This window comes from Calliopsis andreniformis, chromosome 5 (assembly GCF_051401765.1).
Source record: "Calliopsis andreniformis isolate RMS-2024a chromosome 5, iyCalAndr_principal, whole genome shotgun sequence".
In the NCBI taxonomy this organism is placed as follows: domain Eukaryota; kingdom Metazoa; phylum Arthropoda; class Insecta; order Hymenoptera; family Andrenidae; genus Calliopsis; species Calliopsis andreniformis.
Window position 1 is genome coordinate 3,726,627 of NC_135066.1, and position 21,811 is coordinate 3,748,437.

At 49.1% G+C, this 21,811-nt stretch overlaps 1 protein-coding gene across 2 annotated transcripts in view; it reads left to right on the forward strand.

Annotated features, from left to right (window-relative positions):
* The first annotated feature begins 942 nt into the window (after positions 1–942).
* The window catches only part of Pxb (putative Hedgehog signaling attenuator pxb), a 222,406-nt gene continuing 201,537 nt past the window's right edge, over positions 943–21,811 (forward strand). For both annotated transcript variants that reach the window (XM_076378506.1, XM_076378507.1), the window contains exon 1: positions 943–1,797. The gene's annotated coding sequence lies outside the window, so the exon portion shown is untranslated. The remainder of the gene's footprint in view (positions 1,798–21,811) is intronic.

Genomic DNA, 21,811 nt, shown 5'->3' on the forward strand with positions numbered 1-21,811 from the left:
GCTTCGTTGCGGGGTGACCTCCCTCGGTGAGGATACCTCCGGATTTCGTGCTCTCGAACGCGAGAGACGAGACAGAGAGAGAGAGAGTTTGATCGTCGCGAACAACAAACAATCGAACGAGCAACGAGAGCTGATCGCGTGGGACGGCCAGCGAGCTCGATCCAATCGAGTCTAGTCCCTTTCTCGCGAGTTTCCCCTCTCATCCGAGCCCGTGCTCGCGGGGACGTCGATGCAATCGAGCCACGCCGATCGAGATGCTCGAGATTCCCGGCAACCGTTCCACGTAGCCCCGAATATCTGTCCCATCGAATGTTTCGTCTTTTGTTCGTGGAATCGAGCTAGAAATTGTGTCGCTTCTGCGAGCTCCGCTGCACAAAAGAGGACCCACCGGACGGAGGCGCCGCTCCCGTGTCGAGGAATTCATTACGCGGGAACTTCGTTATCGTAATTCCGAGGATAGCACGACCCTCGCGAGCTTCGCGCAGCTAGATCCGCCGTGTAAATAAACCTTCTTCCAGCCGTCTCGAGGCAACTTTGCTCCGGTGAGACTCGCGGAAGAGGAAGTGTCCGATCGATTCTCGTAATAAGGGAACTTTGCGTCGGAAGAACGGAGCGTTCCACAGGGACGTGGTGGATCCGGCGAACAAGGGTCTCGCCACCCCTCTCCCTCGACGAGAAGAAAGTGGACGACCCCTCGAGCTCCCGCGCCAAACTCTTTCGAGGAGAAAGAACAGTCCTCTCGGGAAACCGCTGGAGCGCGTCGAAGAACTGCGAGAGGCCGTTGTCGAAGGGACTGCAGCGAGCAGTTTCGCCTCTCGCGTGTTCCTCTCGCTTTGAGGGAGTGCCGCGTCGATTTTCGAGGAGCCTACGTTAACGCTGCCCGATCCGTCGACTCGAGTACGTTCGAGGAGCCTCGTCTCGATTCGCGTCGTTAACGTCGAGACGTGCGAGCATCTGAAGCCACGTCGGCGTACGTATCTCGCAGCGGTAATTAAAGGCGCAATTAATGGCCCGACAATTAAATATAATTAACTCGAGGGATAGGATACGTGGTCTCCGTTTGCCAATTAGCGCATTAGCGCCTTATCGGACATCGGCCGATCGTCTGGCTACGGTGCTTCGCTTCGATCTCGAGAAGACAATAAAATCGCCGTAATCGAGGAACATAGAAAAAGAGGGGGAAGACAGAAGAAAGGACGTTCGTGGGAGGCTAGGTCTATTCGAACGGCAAAGACCAGAGAAGGACAAGAGGATCGAGGTGGCGCGTAATGAGGATCGATTAACAATCTAGCGTTCCTCGTTCTATTCAAGTACAACGATTCGCATGACCGTGAACGATCGCCATTTACATCGCCAAAGAGATCATCTCGCAGATAAGGAACCTGAAACAAGCATCGTTGGTTCGATCTCCTCGCCCGAGTAGAGCTTCCCTACCGCGTGGCTGGGTGGAAGAAAGAACGCGATGAGAATAGCGAGGAAAGTTATGACGAGACTTTGACTCCAACTTTAGAGTGGTGGAACGAAGAGCACTTTCGCGGGAGGAGCTGAGATTACATGGTCGACGGAGAAGGGAACGGAACAGACGGTCTATCCGAGAGGACAGACGTCGGTTGTTTTCTGCGAGGGAACGGGGACCCTGAACTTGAGGCTTCCATGCGTGCTCGTGACTGAGACGTCGAGCTACCCTGCGAAGAGAGCACGTAGAGGCGAGCCTGGCGAAAGGTGGACACGCGAACGGCCACAGAGAATGCTGCTGGCGCACTCGTGACAAACGGGGCTTCCGTTCAGGATCGAAAGGTAAGTCGAAGAGGGAATGTACCTTTATCTACGAAAACGATTCTCTCCCGTTCTTCTTGTACCGCAAGAATCGCAAGGGGGGCAGGGGAACGCAGACTCCCATGGGAAATGCCGGCGTAGACTGAAGAAGAAATTTCTTTATGCGCGATAGCTGACTACGCGACCTTTCGCTCGTCTCCCAGGAATTTCTCGGTCTATTACTTTCTAACCCTCGACCGTGCCAGCTTCGGGGGCACTGCTCGCGTAATACTCTCGCATTATTCTTTTCTTTAACTCCAATCGCGCGCTTTTCTTCCTTGGCGAATTTTAGAGCTCAGGAAACCTTTGAATGGAGAATGCTCTCTTCCACATTTCCTTTCTCTGCGTTCATTAGCGACTGATAATAAAATACAGGACAGTACTATAGCTTCTGATTATAATTACGAAGAATTCATGTAAATTTCTAACGAAGCTTCGGGGCATGCAAAAATATAGACGAGAATTCTAGACGAAAAATTGATACCAGTTGGACGAGCGGAGCTCAAAGACTGATCTGCCAAGGCAAAGGCGATTAATTATTTCGTCACCGATGTCGCAGCAAAGGGGTTATCGAATCTCTCTCAAGTGCTTAGTAACCTTACGCTCCCGGCGTCAGAAGCTCGGCTTTAGCCGCTCGTAAAGCCGTAGAGAGGCTCAGATTGTGCGAGTCGGTCGAGCAATTCCGGTGCACCTGCGTCCATCGTGCAGCGAGGGAAGCAGGAGGAGGATGGGAGAGGGAACAGTTCGAGCGCATTATTAAGGACCCCGTGTCCTCGCTCATTACACCATTCGAGAAAACCGCGTCGTACGTTCCGGCTTATCTCCATTAGGCGAACCGGAATTACGTAGATATAGTGTGTTTAAGTGCGTGCGGACGCGTCGGCCCGTAAATACGCGCGCGTCTCAGCTGCGAGAGGGCTCGAAAACGAAGCGAGAACTCGCGCGATAACGGGCGAGAATTAAAGGCATCTTCAAATATATTTCGATCGTAAGACCTTAACGAGACTGGTCGCGCTGATTGCCCCCGAAGAAACATCGCGGAATTCGTTGAGGTATCTTGTTACCAGACACCAATCCTTCGCTCGGGAACGATTCCTATCTCTGACGCGGATAACGTCCCACCCCTGACAGCCAGCCAGAAATATCGCGTTGTAAAAATGCACGCGTCGCGAAGACCGATAACCACCGCCCGCCTCCTTCCACCGTTCGCTCGTTAAGCCCCTCGATAATTGTTTATCCGCGTTCCTCGGCATGATAATTAATTAAGAGTCACCTGACGACGCATGCCGCTCTCCGCTACGCGATTCAGATAATACGCTACTCGCCGTGTGATTTCGCGGAACACCAGCGAAACAACTTGTTGGGATTTGTTCGTAACGCGGACTCGATAACGAAGCGATTTTTATTTATTTGCACTATTGGAACGGTCGCCGATCAGAGAGACGAGTGTTCTTGTCATTTTCAGTTCACGTGTTCTAGAGTACTTTCCATTCGCTGTTATAAATCTGATTATAATGTATCGCCTGGGGTTCGGCAGAAATAAATCAAGCAAGAGGTGATCGGGGATAGAGAAAGTGGCACGACTCCCACACTAGTTCTGTCAAAAGGCGAGAGAAACGATATCCTCGAGAATTCCAGTGTCGTGTAAGAGGCTTGTAAACAAGCTCGTTTCGTGTGACTTATTAATTCACGATCCTTGCGACATAGAGATCTCGGGGAGTTCGTATTTTTATCCTCGTCTGGGGAAAAATATCGTCGTTTTTCGGCCATAGATCCTAGAAGAAGATTCCGCGCGAAATCTCGAAAATGATCGTCTTTCGTTCTTGCGGCTACGCGATCTCTGGTCTTCTCGTTATTTCACTCGTGCGGCCGTCGATCCTTCCAGGGGTCGAGCGAAGGTGTAAAGGAGCCCTTAATCAAAAGCTTCCTACTGGCGATATTAGTCAACGTCAGGGAGCTTCCTACTGTCGGCGTCATTATTTAATACGGCCGTGTGGACCTCGCGGTGGATCGGCCAACGCCACCAGTTACCGTATAAATCATCGCTTTATCGCCGATCCTTCTCGTTACGTCGGGCTCGGTGAAAAAGAAAAGAATTAATTAGATTTCTTCTCGGTGTAACGGCGGGCCTCCTGCTGGACATCTGAACACACGGGACTTCGAAAGAAGTTCCAACTTATGAAACGTAGAGAGGCCCTCGAAGAAGTTACAGAGAACATCGACTCGCTTCCAGGATTCAATTTTAACGACAAGAATATTTTACAATTAATAATATAATAATCCACTTCCTTTGGAAATTCATTCTCTTAGGACTTAGGAAGTCCCGAGTGTTTAAACAAGCTGCCAAGTTCTATATCTATCACATAATTCACTCAGATATATTATGTATATTGTTACTTTTAACCAAATTACGTCATAAAGCAGCCACCGACTGGATTTCGTAGCTCGCAAAGCTTGTTACCTACAAGTTATCTGCATAATAAAGTAAAACATAATAACAATTAATCCAGCGAGCGGAGCTTCTTGCAGGCAACTAGTATCCAAAGTAGAGCCGCGGCAGGGACAAAGAAAACGAATACCAATGAAGTCGTTTCGCGTGCCAGAGTTCCACGAGAAGGTGGGAGTCGCGTTGGAGTCTGTCGGAGTACAGAGTCGTAAAGATTCGAGTTGAGAGGCGAGCCTTTAACGGTAGCGTGAAACTGTGACTCACGAGTGGTCGCTGTACGCAAGAACAGGTAGAACGAAGAAAGTGTAAAAGGAGAAGAGTGGCTCTCGAAAGCCAGCGCTCAGTTTCTGGTTCGATCCGACGGCGAGAGTTGTTTGGACGGCAACCGGGTAAATGTCCCGCGATGGAAGCTGGAAATCGGCGTGGCGTCTGCCATTAGCCAAGGACCAGTCGCAGAATATATCTGTCCGCCCGGGGAAGAGGACGAAAGGGAAGCTCGATGGAAAAATGGGAGGGAACGATAGCCCGGAAACGACCCAGTTCTCCGAGCGGCGCGCGTCAGATAAATTGGATCCGAGCAGTTTTATCGTAAAACACTCCTTTCTCCGTCCTATCGACGGAGCCGCGATGGCCCGGTCATCACCGAGAAAACTTTAACTCTGGAACGGGCTCGTCTGGCCGCGACACCCGACCGCTCCGAACGACCACCAGTCTTAGTCACTTCTTGGCTTCTCTTTACGAGTCAACTTTTCTCGCCTTTATCCTTCCTTTCCTCGTATCCGATCTTCCTGGCGCCTCGCCGACCTCTCCCCTCTACTCTTCCTTCAAACTCCACGTTCCGAACCGCTGTCGAGTCGTTAGAGTTTCAGAATCATTCCACGCCCACCGCTTCGTCCTCGTTGGATGCTGACCATAATCAGGATGAAACAGTCCCAGTGCATGGAGAGCGGTGGAACGATGGTATAATCGAATGAGAGTGAAAATAGATGTAGTCTTTCATCAAGTTGCGTGTTTCTTCGACCGAGAGCATAGATTCACTATTCCTCGCTTTAATTTGAGCATCTTCGAGATGATCATTTGTCTGGCCTGAAATAGGAGGTGAACCACGGCGGGAAACCCGAGGGTTGCTAGCGGCGGGGTAAAGACCGAGCGTTAATCCGACGCTGAGCATTATTTAGTGACGGTGACCTGTGACAAGTCGATTTAATTTATGTCTGAGCCGAACGACACGCGGAGGCGGACGGTCGCAAAAATACGGGACGTCCCGCTAAATGTCCACGGCGAGAGGAACGTTTACGAGAGCGTCACGTCGCCGCGGCACCTCTGGAGACGTTCCAAAAGTTCGCTGGGACCTGGAGGTCGAATCTCTTCTCGAGCGTCGTCGATCGTTCCCTTTTATACACCCAGCGCTTCAGTCAGCGGGCATAAACATCAACTGAGATCGTGCACGCGCGATTCCCCGTGGTTTTTACGCCCGACGATCCGCGCTGAATAACCGAAAACTTCTCCCAGCCCGTTCCGTTTCGCCACGCATCGTGGTCGGGAAGGCCGCGTTTCAATTATTAATGATATCAAAGATATCAAAATTCCACGACAGTTTCGTAAATTTTATTTCGAGCTCGTGTGTCTTTTTTCTTCGCCGCAGCGGTCACGTTCGCCAGAAAAAGTCGATGACGGGCGTGGCGGGTCAGCAGTTGGCACCAGTCAGAATTTCGCATTTGCAGTATTAGTTTTTACAGAAAGATGGATCGACGGGAAGCAGATTGCCACCAGTGGTCGGTAATTATGCAAATGGCATATCGATTACGGGTTAAAATGCGAGCAAAAAAATGCGAGTCGCGCAGCGCGCTTTTAGCTTACATTAAATGTAGAAAAATTCTTAATAACACTGAGAAGATTGCATGTTAACGATGAAGACTGCAAAGGGCCCTAACTCCGAAACTTTTGTTTCTACTGTGTACCTTTAACTTGTTCACTGTCTAGTACAGGCGTTTCATGAAACCACGGCGCAAAAACTCACCCCAAGGTTAGGTCTCGACCCTCACGATGGAGAGGGCACGATCGAAAGGGTGAAAAAGGTAGGCTCAACCTCCGCAATCAAACAACGATCACGCCCCTTAATGACCGAGTGACTGCTGTTACTCCTTCGTTCGGTTTGGGGGTGGCGTGGGGCCGAAACAGCTGCGAGTGACACCCCACCTCTTGTACATACCTCGTCGCGACGTTACTTTCTCTCTTTCTCTGTTGCACCCTCCAGCTTTCTCTTGTCTGCCTTTTGCCGTTGTCAGAGCAGCGCTGCGTACCCTCGCTCGCCGACACCCCATACATAATTACTACGACTACCGACACGTCTCACCCTCGCGGCCAGAAATTTGCATTATCGAGCTTCCCTATGTTCGCGAGGGTGGACCATGCGGGGGATCCTCCGCGCAATTATTAAAGAATCAATCACGCTCAGGGGTCTGTCGTCGAGCAAAGTGTCGCGGATTATGGGATCTCGCGTTATACGCCTTGATGCGATTTTATAACGATGTTTTGTTAGCCTTGAGAATCCATCTAACGAGGGCAACAGAGAGGGATTAGGTATCGAACATGAGGGATGAAATTTTGGGTTCTCAAAGCAGAGCTTTATTTTGAAATATCAAGTATCGAGTTAAGGTTCGTGTTCACTGAGAAGATTTCTAAAAAGAGAAAATGGAAACTGTGAGACGTCCCTGGAGTAACGTTTTCGAAACCCAACGCGAGTTTGCTGGACTCCGCCGAAAAGTTTGGTAATGGTCGAGCAGCGTGTGGAGAGATTCCCAGGCGTTATTTATTTTACTCTCTTCCGTCCGATGCATCCAGGCCTCCTGAGATTTAAGTCGAAGACGCCTCCTTTCGGTCGAGCAGCGTCGAACGTGTTCTAGGCAAGGAGAATCGCGGCAGAAGCTCGACACCGGAGGCGGAATAGCGTCGTCGAACGCGATTGCACACAGACAATGGTAGTTATGGAAATTGTCCGTGCGATCGTATTATCTAACTACTACCTTCCTCTCCGCTATCCTCACCACTTCCGAAAATTACTCGAAGCGGCCCTGTTATCTCGATATATGTCCTCGATTCTCTGGCTTCGCTCTAAGAACATCCGCCTTTTGCTTCCGCAAGGATTTAGCCGACGACGAGCGCCGTTTCCTTCACCGAATCGCTTTGCCGCCGACCTGCACACCCCAGTTTCTCTTGGTGACGTGAAATCGGTTAACTTGTCCCCATTATGCGCCTGCTCCCTTCAGATTCTGACGAATCCACTCTGCAGAACCTCGAGAAATCTTGAGTGTCACGAGAAAGGATGAAAGTACATATTCTTTGAGACACTTGTCGCACGATTGGGCCAGAAGGGTGAGTTACGCGCGCGCCCCATGCAGATGAAATCGAATTAAAACGAAATAATAATATTTCCCGCGTTCGTTAGGAACATTGTGAGTAGTACATCTGTCGCACGATGGGGGTCCGGTCAACGTCGAGCATGTCGATATACCCATAGATTAGACGCCCACGTCACGGTGCCTGGCACCTCCCCCATAACCCCGCGATATCGTGAAAGCTATGCAGTGGCACCGTAGGGTAGCGCGCTCCAACGAAATGAAACTGATATGTATGTAAATCACTCGCATCTCTATGTATGAGCCGGAAACGTTACGTTCCCTGTATATAATACACGATTTTATATGTTTACGCGCGCATGTGTGCCCCGCAACCCCTGGACGTCGATGGTTGTAATCGATCGTTGGAATCGTGAGCTACGTTTATAGAGGCTTAGCATTAAAAGTAACTGAATTATGCATATAACCGATTCCTTCTTGAACGCACTAATTTCAATTAGTTTCTATAGGTAAGTGCTTTCTAGTTCCCATTCCACGAAACTCTGAATCCTTCGATATGATGAAGCAATTTCTGAAAATCATCGCCAAGCTCCAAGTGCATTGATAAAGCGCGACACGACAGATTCCAGGGTCTATGGGATTTCGAAAATATTTGATCATCTTCAGAAGTATCGATTCACCGCGAAACAAGGCCCCGTGAATACGAAGCGTGGCATGTGGATCCACGAGCGACGAGTCGCGAACAATCGTGCACAAATCACTCGTAACCGTCCCGCGCCTAGCCATTAACCATTCTGGCCGGCAAAGCCGCGATGGATCCTTGCATCGCGGATCTTTTGTCCCCGGACAATCCCGTCGATTTCTGGTAGCGTGCACTTGCCACCGTGTAAACGCGACGCGAGCCTCCCTTTCACAATTCACGCCGTTAGAGATCGAGGACCCACAAATCAAGAGCTGATTACTTCCGGCAGGACCATTCGACGTGTTTTCATTCTTCGACGACCTGTCAATCTCGCACCTTTGATTCGTGCGTTCCTGGCGGCCAATGGAACGCTTACAACATCGTTCCAGTTACTGGTTGTTTTCAAATGATCGCGCCGCGATTCGGTGTAATCAAAACGCGTGTGCGTTCAGGGAATCGCTAAGCAGTCATCGGCGGTTGCTTACGGTCGCGAAAGGATACAATTTCTAAACTATGAGTGTAAATTAAGTCGAGGGTGTTGAGAACTTGAGAGGTCACAAAAGAGAACGTGTGCAAAAATCACGTTCTTCTTGACTGACTATTCGATAGCGGGTGATCCAGCAGCAAGCTTGATAGCAAAAGCTGAAGCTTAATTATAGGTACGGTTTACTTTACTACATACTGTTAAATATGTATGTAGTATGTAGGTCTAATTGAAATTTCCTGAGAGACCTTGTAAACTGTTCACAGGAATTATGAGGCGTTGTGGAAAATCCAGTGCTCCAGTTTCGTTGGATGGATATTTTTCGGAGCGCAAGAAAATCGATCGCGAGCGAGCGGTCGGCGAAAGGGGGACGACGGTCCAAAAAAGCCAAAACAATTTCGTAAATCGAGCGTGCATAACGTATCGTATAGGATGCCCGCGCCCTTCCCTTCGGATCGGTAAATAACTTCCCCGTTACTCTCGGTGCTTTGGGCAACTAACGAACGTAAAATTAAGCGCGACCACCCGCCAACCAGGGAAATAATCAAAGTAACGACGCTTGAATGCTCGAAATCGCGTCGTCGTCATCGTCGACGTCAACAGTGTACACACGCTCGCCCAGACAGTAATTATCGACCCCGTCAAAGACTCCCTTGAACGCCATGGTACGCGCAATTAAGTGACATAAGCGACGACACTGTGCCCTCCCACCCTCGGGACGCGGTCGCACGCGCACTCGGATCGATCCTCTTTTGAATCTCGCCGGGTGGTCCTTTAGGCCATATTAAGAGGTATCAAAGCCGCCAAATTATTTCCCCTTCCCCCCTTCTACCTCTCTGCCCTACTTCTCTTGTTTGCCTTCGCGATTGCGTTTTTTCCTCGTTTCCTGCCAGCGCGATAAATTGAATCGAAAGGAATGTTTGTTGGTGTCCCGTGTACCCTTCGCCACACCACCCCAGTTCGACCGTAATCTCGCGTAGATGTAAAATCGTCGCAAGAGTAAACACTGGTAGCCAACGGATCGATGTTCCGTCGATAGAGCGATATTCCTATCGTGGCTACGCGTTTCGTCTCGCTCCGTAAACATTGCCTCTGAGTCGAACGATTACGAGTTATCGGTTAGACATGCCAGCCGAGGTGTCGACTATCGCCGTCTCGACGCGACGATTCCCGGTAGTCCAATCGTTTATCAGTGAGCGCGCATGAGTGCACCTTTGTTATCGGAGTGCAAACGCGCGTGGCCCGATATCCGATCGCTCCGAGAAGGTGTGCTACGCACTTCTCTCCATTCCGATCGTGTCCTGTTGGTTCGACCAACCTCCAACAAGATGACGTAATCTGGGCCGCGTTATCGCAAACACCGGTTCGAGATTTGTACCTCGAGGCGTGGAATCTTTCGCTTTCGGTTTCGAGGTGTCCAAGGATGCGCTCCTGGCTCCACTTTTACACGCTGGAATCGACCTTGACTCGCTCTAGAGGCGAAACGAGGACACGGGAACGTCGAGAGATTTCGTCACCTGACGACTGAGAATTACAAGATCAGCGAAACGGAGAAGCCGTGGTATCGATCGTCGAGCGCGTTCCAGCAATCTTCTCGCTCCGCTTTCGACGGGAAACTGGATTAAAAAAGGAGAATACTCTTTTTGTTCGGGCACCCCCCGACTCATTACGAAGGCGACGAGCTAGTACACCCTTCGACGCGCTTTTCTTCTGGTCTGGCGAACAAACAACTTAAATAAACGCACGTGATTGGATCCGATGTATGCGCATCTGGCTACTAAATGCTGGGGGGAAGGGGACCCACATTTTCCGAAGGAACACGCCCCGCTGGCCCTCTTTTCCACCCCCTTCGAGTAGTCTCGAGTAGGCCACTCGGAAGCACGTGGCTTTTTTCATGCGCAAATTCAGTCAGTGTCCCGCGACTCTCGGCATCCCCCTTTTAAAATTGCTGCTGTCGAGTGCGTCGCCCGGTGACATTAGATTACCCATCCCCCTTCGACTCGATGCAACCCCTCTGTCTCTACGCGAATACCTCTTCGTCCAGAATGACACTAGTTTGTATACGATACACTGCCACTTCTCTACTCCATTTTCAGAAGCTGAATTTTCTCAATTTCCTCTTGTTCTTGGTGTCCTTCCCGTTCAGGATGGATCGATCCCAGAGGGTTGCATTTTTTTAGAGCTTCTTGAAACGTGATAGAGTACCGCACCGACGATTGGAGAAGGCTTCTCTCTCAGAATTATGTTTAAAAGATGATGACTCTCGACACGATCGCCTCGTCGAACTGGGAATGCAAAATCGAAGCAGAAGATATTGAAATTTCATGGACGCATTTTCCTCCAATCAAATTTAGCCATGTTTCATATCGTTCAAATAACAGGCTTTTAGCGAGCATTGTTTCTCCATAAAGCTCAGCGTTACCCCGAGCCTCTGAACAAAGATCGATGCTCCAGCAGTCGGTCTGCGCCAGCGAGTGCCGCTGTTTTTAATATCACGCAGAGTGTCTGCATCGCTCGGCGGCAAAGGTACAGTGTTGTTTTGCAGGGCGTAAACTTGCCTCTCTTTCCGTGACTCGGCCCATACGCAGAGGGGTGGCGTGTGTCGTTGACTGAAAGGCAGAATAACATTGGATTACCCCACCTCCATCGTCGACGCCCCGCCAGCAGCCCCGCAGTTTTTACACCCTCTTCAACTCAGCCTCCCCCGGCGACGTTGTCTTTCTTTCTTTGGCTGCACTCGCTGCCCTCCAAGCGGGGAGGAAAGGGGGAAACAATCTTCGGCGGAAAACACCGCATCGAATAATTTATCGGCAGTGGGCCGAAGTTGCCTGCCGTACGAGTTGGGGCCACGACCGGCCCGTTATCTATCACCCCGCTTAGTCTGCTCTCTATATCCTCGTGCGCGCGCTGTCTGATACAGCACCCTCCAAACTAACCGCCTGGCAACTTTCCTACCCGCGCAAATTTCCAGAGACACCTCGGGTCCGGCGACTTTGGAGACTTCCACCCTTTCATCGGCCCGACAGAACCCAGAGATAATACAGTGTGTGTGTGTGTGTGTGTGTGGTGGAACGAGGAGATGCTGGAGGGTAAGCGAATTTATCGCCCGTCAGGTGCCAGTGATAAGTATTCGAGGAAAAGATCGTGGAGATATTCCTCAGATTACCAAGATTTACTTGTTCCCGAAATAATAAACGATAAAAATTCTGCAAACACCGTGCCCCTAATCCATACATTAAATAAAGAAAATGAAACACCGTTAAGAATGCTAATCCTCTCGGGACCACGCAAACACGCGCACGAATTGCGGCAATAATACGTCGGATGTCGTAAAGTTTACTTCCCGCTGGCAGAGGTGTTCTTTTAGGAACGACCTGTAATCGATGCACAGGGCGTGAAGTTTCACAGCATGCTCGACTGCTGGCATTAACTTTCCGCGTAGGGTTATTTACCAGCGGAATCTGTGAGTCAGCCGGGACGAGAAGGGCGCGGAAAGGGAAACAGAGCGAATCGACGTAAACAAGAGGAAAAGAGAGGAGTAATGGATGGCTGGGAGAAGAGGGGGCGAGTGGGTGTCTGGCGTCGACGGTGTGCATTCCTCGATCTGGTTCCCTCTGGGGACCGAAAGGCAGGGGGTCGAGAGATATCGTAACAGAACTAATCAACGTGAGGCAAGAACGATTTCTCTCTCGTTCACCCCTGCCGCTTCGGATAAAAAATAGTTCCAGCCGATAATATCGCGCTCGAGAAGATAGACTTTTTTCTCCTCCCGTTCCTCCCTCACCGTTTGCTTTCACGACACGCGCAGCCTGCGAATCCCTCGAGAACACTGTCGCGACTTAAGCCCACTCTGTTTCCCGCGTTTACGTGTCTGCCTGCGAAATAGAGCCTCCCGAGCCTCGTTTCCGTGAAGAGATTAATTGCACTTAACTTCTCGCGGCGATATTCCAGTCGAAGGCGCACAGTTCCCGTCTACTTCGCTGAAGAGTATATTCATAATCGGTGGAAGCCTCTGGTTAAAGTGACCCGTTAACTAAGAAGTTTGCTCGAAATGACACATGAATACGGGTCCATCAGTGAATCGATTTTTTATTGGCACTCGATAATCGAGCGATTGAAGTGGGTCTCCGGGTCGAAACTTCCTGCTGGCTCTTCACGAGAGAGCCCCCTCTCTCATACTCCTCTTTCTCCTCTTCCTTTCGGTCTGATCACTCGGCTCCTTCCCCTTACTCTTCCCTCGACCTGCATCTCCCCGTGGCTCTCTTGTTCACACGCTAATTCGTGACTCAGCCGAGCAATTAATCAAGTTCATTCGCATCGCGTTCCAACTCCGCCAGCCGGAGTTTAGTTAAGTTCATCGCTGCAACAGCCGCGCAGTAACTTGACGATAACTTTCCTTCGTTCTGTGGATGAAGTCGGCCATCTAAGAGAGTGTGAGTGCGCGCGAGCGTCAACAATACTCGGCGTACGAGGGATTCGATGAATGGGATCGTTAAATGAATTGAAGGAGGAACTATTTTGAATTATACAAGGATTGACCAGCACTGTGAACAGAATACGTCTCTATAACAGTTTAGTTCGTGAGAAATTGGAGTGGGACTTCGATTAATGGGCTTCCAGACAAATTCGGAACTAAAGTAGTCTTTTAGTACCAGTCCTGTAAATTCTGTCGAACTATCGTTAAATCACAGTTCCAGTTTTACTTACAGTTCTACTGTGCCCTTGCCATTAGTAAGTATTCCGAATAATTGAAACCCTGAATAACAGAAAACGCAGTCAACCAAGGTTAATCGAGGTTTTACTATATTACACTTCCAAGTAGAATGAACTGGAGCCTTTCAGTAAGTGTTTGCATCTCGAAGACATCATATGGAAGATGAAAAAAGAAGAGAACGACTTTAAGCAGGCTATGCAGCAGAGGCCCCGAATTACACGAGTATAGGTAGTCTCAGAACGTATATGAATGACGTGGTTGAACTCTGACATCGGTAACGTTGCTTTAGGGACACTCCAGACATCAGCTGCTGTTTGTTAAACATCGCTCAACTTGTCAGCGTGGATACGCGTGCCGTGTGGTCCTCGTGCTCACTCCTACCATTCGTTCATGCCCCTTTGAAGAATTTGAAGACTATATTCTCTGGCACTGCAACCTTAGTCGAGTCCCTCTAATCTCCCACATTTTTTTTTACTGTTATCAACAACTTTTAAAAGAACTATTTTCTTTTCTGATATCACCGACAGAGCTGACAATGAGAATCTTCAGCTTTTTCTCTGCTTTTTCTTAAACTCTGCAGATGAGATAAGTTTCAGAAACTGTAGTTTTTTAATTGTTGAGAAGTTAAGAAATTCATATAAAACTGACAAGGCCGTCGACACGCTTCTACTATCAGTCTTCCCACACCAGCTCGCCTACGGGAACCGGACAAGCAGCTGATCGGTCAACGTCTGGTTTTTGCCATAGAGACTATCGTGGCGAGTCGAATGCGAGTACATACGTCAGCATTAGAGCAGTGCAACAGCGTGGTCCATTAATAAAACGACGCTTCTAATCGACGCTCTGTCGGCCCTCGTTTCTATCGTCGGTAGCGCGATGGTAGGACGGAAAGTCGATGCAGGCTCGCGGCACGCCGTGTAATTTAATCGTTTAAAAAGTTTCTCAACAATCCCCAAGGAGTTTCTTCGCGGCTTTGACGCCGTTCCCGTCTCGTTAAATATTTGTCGATAAATCGAGGGGAAATCCCGACCCCGGAGGTTTTGCCATCTTCTCATTGTTTCGGAACGTTGATACTCAGACGCGACGACAAACGGAGCGGGACATCTTTACGGTGGGACGCGGCTCGATAAAAAGGATTCCTGGGAGAAGCATGCTGCCGCATTAAATGGTCATCGAGGACGTCGCGTTCGACACTGACGGATCGATTATCATAATTATTTCGCCGGAGTGTCGGCGAACAGATGGGGGAACGCGAAAAAAGGTCGATGAGACGTGACTGCGCGGCTCCGCGGAGGAAAGAGAGGGTGAAAAAAGTTGAGGCGCTAAAAATAGCGAGGACCCCCACCCCCGGCTGTCCAGGAAAACTATTGCCCCTCTTCGCTCCTGGATTCCACGGGAACTGCACGGTCCGCGACTAAATATATCAGGTCGCCTGAGTATAAATATTTATAAAATAGTGCCGGCAGATGGTGGCCGCCTTTAGTTACGGCACTGGCTACATCTCCACGCGTTGCTCCTATACTTAATACACTTCCCCCTGTCTCTTATATTCTGCGACTTTGAGGTTACCAATGACAACTCGATGTTTCATTCGCTAACGAACGTGTAAACTACACGGAAATCCTCTAGCGGATATTGAACGATCAATTATTTTGGATTAAATGCATCGCAAATATGGGGAATTCCTGCAAGCTGGGTGTTCCAGGGAACTTGGCACCTGCTGCGTTCTTGGAACGTCTTAGGTCACGGGGAAGACTCTAAATGAGCGTGGGCGCGCTAATTAGGTTACTGTCGTATATAGGAAACGGAGGGAATACCTTGGATTGGAATGTAACTAGCAATTTCCATGCGGTTCTAAGAGGACTCCTTGTCAAGGCTACTAGAATATTGCACCTCACGGCTCAGTTTAATTTTAAATGTATTCTTGCTCCCTATTCGCTATTATTTCCCAGCACCAACAGTACCCTGTCCTACGTGTGATCCCTTGTCAGGGCTGCCCTATTACTTTCTCACGGGCGATTTAAACGTTAGCGGAATTCTTTTGGTAGACGCTGCTGTGTACACAGAGACGAACGTCACGAGAGCTCGGATGTCACGGTGCAGCCGGAACGTCCGAGGCAACGGGAGAGGCTATCTGGCGTAGCCGTTGTTACTGGTGCCTTCAGTTGCTGCTTTTATCGTGGGCGTGTGTACTCATTAATAATTTATGTTCGAGTAACCGTTACGTGTACCGGACGTGCTGTGTTCCGTCCCGACTTTACCCACGCAAATGCCGGAGCATCGGTGTACACGAATTTCAGATGAGAGTTTAAACCGAGAGAGCCCCTGTAATTTTTCTTATCCACGAAACGGGGACGATAGTCGATAGCCACCATTCCTCGTTCGCGTTATCGCTCGAAATTCGAAATAATCTCGGCGCAGCCGAGGCCCCCCGTCACGGCATTGCTTCGTGCAAAATGGTCGACCATCGTCCGCGAAACGATGCATTCTATTAGCCGTGAATCTTCGATCGAAATTCCACTTCACGGCAGAGTCGAGGAATTTTTTGCAGAATCAAAACGTCGAGGCATACGTACGGGTAAAGTTCCTCGCTGCGTGCATAATGCATCCCCTCCGGAAGCGCGCCCTTCTTCCCAATAAACCGCCGGTGCTTCCGGCCCCATCGGCCAATCCCGCTAACGTTTCCGCGCGATTTATTCGCGCGCGAGTCCACCTCCGAGTTTCGAAGGCCTATATTTCATTTTTAATATCGCACGTGCGGGCTGCGGTGATATATATCGCGACACGGCGAACGCCAACGAAACGAGGAGAATCACTCCTACAGATCGAGGGATCTGAACCATGCCTCCACGATCCATTATCGATCCGTATTCCCTCTCGACGTCGTCCTCGAATTTTCCACTGTTTTCCAGCGTACGTTTATTCCTTCCTGGACGTTCTTCCTGGTTCGCTGACGAAACGAGCAACTATCGCCTCGCGAAAAACAGAATAAATATTTATGCCAGCGAGAAGCATACATAATGAAAGAACCCCTGACCCAGTGATGGTGGAACACGACCAGTGAAAGACAAATAGCTGGCCGCACAGGAAATACTCAGTTTACGAATTATTTTAATTTGCACGGGGTGGATTAAGGTAACTGAAACTGGCTGGGTATGGAAAAGAAGAACAAACATGGAGTGATGCAGTTATTGAATAACGAGGTCGAATTAAATTCCTGCACATTTCGCGCACTCCAAACTAGCGACACCGTTTTGATTTACGATTCGCGAACAGCGTCTGCATCTAATATGCGTTTCTCGTCGACCCAGACGCTCTCTATTCCCTTTCGATGGTACAGCAAATGTGCAGTCGTACAGAAAATGTAGCAACGTTCGTTCGGCTTCCGTAGAATAAGGGGGCAACCGTATGCCAGCAGAATCGATAAGCGTCACAGCGAAAATTCACGATAGCTAGGTGAAAACGCGTGTGTATGCAATTAAGGCGTCACGACGCCGGCAATCGAGCTTTAGTGGAAACCCTTCGACGCTCCGCTGGAAACATCGCGATTGCGAGCTAACGAGACCCACTCGCCAGCCAAAGGCCAACCTGCTCACTCTTCCGTCTTTGCTTCTCAATCGGCTCGTAATAATTATCGTTGCTTAATTTGTAGCGCCTTGGTTTTCCGTGATCCGACGTCGAACAACGCAATTAGCACTGCTGCCTACGTGCGCAGATTTCAAGGAATAATCTCGAGATTATTAACCCTTCAATAATGGAGTATTTTTACCAGCAGAAGCGCTATCCAAAGGGAATGAAAATTATTTTATTAGAAAACTTGTGATTTTTCAGTTATACGGTATACAGGCATACTACACAATGTTTCTACAATCCATACAATAGATAGACATCACCCTGAAGGATTAACAATTTCCCAGCGTAAACGTTGCTTGTCAATGTCTATCTCTCGGTGAACGAATTTTACTTAAACGTCAGGCCGCGAAATTTGATTCAAATAAAAAATGATTTCCATACCAATTACATCGACTGACAGGTTTATTTTTCGAGCTGTCTCTCCTCAAACGGAGGCTGAATTACGGTTCATCGACCAAACTCGCGCGAACAGGGTTCAAGTGTTCGCGACTTGACCAATCATAAGTCCAGAGGAATCCGAGTCAGAACGGCGATCAGATGGAATTAATGCACGACAGAATAATTCCCCGCGATTTTTCCTTTTTCTCAGCACCTCCTCCGCCGAAGTTGGAGCATAAGAATCCTTTTTGTTCGAACTTAATCCCGGCACCGCCGAGGGAAGTTTCCCTCCTCGACAGAGCAGGGGAAAGCTTCGAAGACTTTAAATTTCGACTTCGCGAACGCGGACGACTCGCCCGAGCGCTCGAACTTTTCATCCCCGCGCCATTACTGGATTTTGAGCACAGTTTAATCTCGCCGTTTACGTGGAATAATCGCGAGACGCCTCGAGGATGCGCTTTAAAAACTCGTATTTTTCTTGATAACCCCGTCGCCCGTTGCGCCCTATTATTCACCGTCCTTCATTTTTCACCGCGACCCGGGAAAGCAAGAAATAAAGCCACGCGTCTGGCCGATGATCTTCGCGAACATATTAATTCTGAGGAAAAACGATTTAACCAGCGCGTTTCCCTTCTCGCGGGAAAATCCTTGAACCCTGAGCTCGCGGGGAACTTGATACTCGGTCGGAATAATTACGAGCTGTCGAGAAAATTTGTGAACCTACGCCCGGAGAATATACACCGCCGAAATACAGGAAGCGCGTGGAATACACGATTTTACTTCGGGCGTGCTGCCACGAATTCTGCATTCGCTAGGAGAGATCGTGAAATTGTAATTTCAAGTTTTCACTTACCAATTCTCTTCCCCATCAACGACTGGAAGATCTGCTACAGAATCCATCAGCTACCTTCCTCTGGCGACTGCTGGTCGATCCTGGTGTCGAGTAGTGACCAATCCGGAAACACTGCAAAAAAGGCAAAAGAATTGCAATTTATGCAATAGCATTAGGTTCAGGCGAGCGCAGCTGCGTCGAACCGCGGCCGAACGAAAGTGATTTTGTGGTGGTGACTACCATCGAAAAACCCACCCTGTCGCCGTGCTAAATTGAAAAGTAATTGACTATAAAAAAAACAGAGTCGTCGGAGGATCGCTTCGAATCGATCTGCGCGGACGCGACAGCGCTACTGTTTCGAGTGTAACCAAAGTAGCGTCTCGTTTTTGCAGCTAATGCACAGCTCTTCCCATTGCACTTCCAATTTCGAGCAAGGAAACAGCCAGTGCTTGTACGTCGGATGGAATTTTCAATTTACCCGAAAATTCGGTACAACTGTGTCGCGGTGGTGTGGGCACGAACAAAGCTCGATTTATTGCAGGATATAATACAACGTTTGTATGGAAACAACGGTTCACAGCGTTATAATGATGTAACAAAGCCAATGAATAGATGTAAGATAATAGGCGGGAGAGAAACAAAGGCTACCGATGTCGGACAGGAATCGAGCGTCGTTCTACTTTCCCTGTATCCTATGTTTCGATCCCACATTTCCAAATTGACCAGCTTTGAATTATCGACTCATTTGGACGACCGCAAAATTCTCGTCCGCGAATAACCCGCAAAGGTGACGCGAACTGATATGGCTCCCGGACGCGACGCTCAGGGTCAATTAATCTAATGCACCGACAAATATCGACGTTGCACTGTGTCGGTGACAATGACCGATCCTCCGATGGATAAGCCTGTTTCTGCATCGTTTGCGCCATCATACTGGTATACGACCGGTCTACCACTTTGCGAGAGGGAAACGTACACATGCGTGATCGTACTCTACATGATTTGCTTTGTTTCTAATATAGAAATGTGTAGGGTGATATAGAAATGTAACACTGGTGTAACTGAACGAGTGCAGAAGCAGCGAGAGCAAAGGGAAAACTCTACTACGACAAATTCATTAATACTCAAATTACGTCCTCCAGCACATGAGATCGTATAATTTTCACGGAAGAGCTACCCTTTATTTGAATTACTTCGACCGCGTGGGCAGGCCTCTGTTCACTCAATACGGAAAATTCGTTACTTTTGATCGGTCGAACCGCGCGCACGGGAAATTGTTCGCAATGTTTGTCCCCCTCGACGACGCCACAGCTAATTACTCCCTGATTAATAGAATATTCGCGCGCACAGGTCGTGGAAAATTCGATTGGTGCGCAGTCGATTTGTCGCGAGTCACGTTGCGCTCTGATCGGCCAAACGAGCGACGCTCTTTTCTTAAATTCAATTTAATTCCCCGCTATTTATTTTTCGTTACGCGCGAACCCCCCAGGGAAGAATTCGTCAAAAGTTCGGGGAAATTGTTGGTGTCCGTTGCACCCCTGTTCTGACGAAATTAATTTCTGTTTTCGTAGCAAGGTTGAAATAAGCCGAATTTTGGTAGAGTGGCCTCGGGTGGCGCGTTGGCCCGCAAACTAGCGGAGAGGTTGATTTTTAACAAGTATGCGTCAACTGCAAGCTGAGCGGCAGGGATTGGATGCAGCTACGTTCCAGTCAGGTGATAATTCTGCTGAAAAATCAGCAGGACCGCGATGGCGGATTCGATTGCAGGTTACTGCAAAAAACGAGCCTGTCTAGGGCTGCTCGTTGAAATGTAACTCGCTTAGCTACTCGCTGATCAACCCCCGTTCGAAGCTCGAATCGTTACCTGGCGAATTAAAAAAGATGTACATGCATGCGCGCACTCCATACGCGTAAAAAAAGGCTGATAGAAAATAGTTTTCGAAGCGGGTCTGGTTTCTATCTCGGTTCTTCTGTTTTTGTTTCCTCGTTGGCCCGGGAAATTTAACATGACACGCTCAAACGCGATGCGGCGGACTCACGCGATCGAATCGCCGATCCCTGCGACCAGAAATAATGGACCAGCCGAGTTTCTTTTTTTTACGAAGCGTTTGAAGCCCGTGTTTTCGACTTTTTCAGAAAAATATGGAACAGGTATCGACGCGAAAGAAACTTTTATTTCCGCGAATCCCGAAAAGACTGCGCGTCCAAAATTTCCAACGACGCAGTCTTTGACTTGAATTTATTTCCTTCCAATGTACTACGATTTTACTGACAATTTTTTATCGTCAAGTTTTCCTCGTGTCGACACAGGAAGATCTGAATTTATTTCGAGGCGATGACCATATGGAGGAACTCGTTCAGCGTTACAGTTGAGAGTCAGGATCACGGGAAACGAGATTCGTCCATAGGGGAGGATCCTAGGACGCATTTCCCCCATTTCCCGCGGTGAAACCTTATCGCTCCGAGGAATCGCGAGCTCGTACGTGAAAGTCCGATGCAGTCGAAAGCTCACCTACGCTGCTATCCAATCTCGCGTTAGTGGATTTGGCTTGTTCCGGGGAAGGCGTCGCTTAACGGAACGTCTGGCAAATAAAACTCATTCCACTGCGATCGTTCTATCCTTCGTAGGTGGACATAGCCTTTTTAAACGGCAACTTGTCTTAACGGGGAGGAAAAGCTCAACAACCTGTTCGAAGTTGGAGAAGCCTTCTACAAGCTGAAGACTGCACATTCCCCCAATCCTTATCACAAGTTAACACTTTCTAGTAGGTTAACGATTCCACTGAGCTTCAAGTCTCGTTAGACGCGAATACCTACGGGAAGTAATCCCGAAAAGAGTAGAGAAGAAGTCTAAATGGTGGAATAAATTTTCCTTACTGACGCCTGGCAAGGGTAGGTTTACATCCCTCCACCTTAAAATTTCATTAGGCGTTGCGTGTGTAGAGCGATGCTCGACGATTACGCGCGGCTTTTAAATCATCCGCAGTGGCGCGGAGAATCCGCTCGGGAAATCAGAAGCGGGCACCGGCGGCTGTTTCTGCGCGGGATTTTACGCCTGTCGTCGCTATCGGCGCGCACACATCTCGAAAATCCGGACGCGGGACGCAACGACGCGGCGTTAACGTGGATATTAATGTAACCATGCTCGCCACCCGCGGCCGTATATAATATTCGAGGCTGACAGTAACTGCCAACTCGTCGCCATTTCCTGGACAACGCTCGCCTGTTGGACAACTATTCTCTTCGCCGCGGCTTCTCCCTTTTTCCCGCCCTATCGCAAAAAGAGGAAGAGCTCGGGCCCGCGATTCACTCACGGCTGCCACTAATTTCATACCGGAACCGTTTTCGAGTTTCATCAATGACGCTGCCCACGGATTTAATTGTTCACGTGTGCTTACCAGTCGCGTACACCTCTGAAGCACCCTTCATTTAAATCACACCGCTGCCGAAGCGCCTATCGCTCGTCGG